This window comes from Frankliniella occidentalis, unplaced genomic scaffold (assembly GCF_000697945.3).
Source record: "Frankliniella occidentalis isolate FOCC.00 unplaced genomic scaffold, Focc_3.1 Scaffold904, whole genome shotgun sequence".
NCBI lineage: Eukaryota > Metazoa > Arthropoda > Insecta > Thysanoptera > Thripidae > Frankliniella > Frankliniella occidentalis.
The window spans coordinates 18,219-18,750 of NW_026268010.1; positions in this window are offsets into that span (position 1 = coordinate 18,219).

A 532-nucleotide genomic window follows, 5' to 3' on the forward strand; every position below is an offset into this window, starting at 1 on the left:
GGGTTCTGGGGTCCAGGTAGGTTACACGATGGCAGAAACATCGTGACCTCGTCATAAGGCTTTTCGTTTGGCGTTTTAGCTGCTCGTTACAGCGCGCGAAGTCTAATCGGTTGAACGAAATGTTGAACATTATATATTCACACAGATAGCTCCAGACACTGCGATCATACCGCCTCTGTCTCCGCTACCGCGCGGCCAGCCCCGGACGTCGCCAAGAGCGGCCCAGAGCGGCCCCCTCTGCCCCGCCCCCACTCGAACCTTTTTTTTGTGTGTGGGGGACGGTCTCCGGGTCTCCGTGCGGGTGGGTCCAGGGGTCCAGGTAGGTTACACGATGGCAGAAACATCGCGATCTCGTCATAAGGCTTCGCGATTTGCTAATCGCACGCGAAGCCTAAAAACCTGCTGCTTCAAACACCACCCCCACCGTGCGTTAACATTTTGAACTGTGCTTTCAAAGGGGATGGTTGGGGTTGGGGGTGAGGTGCGGGGTTTGTCGGTAGGGAAGGGGTGGGTGCAGTGCGTGTACGCGCAC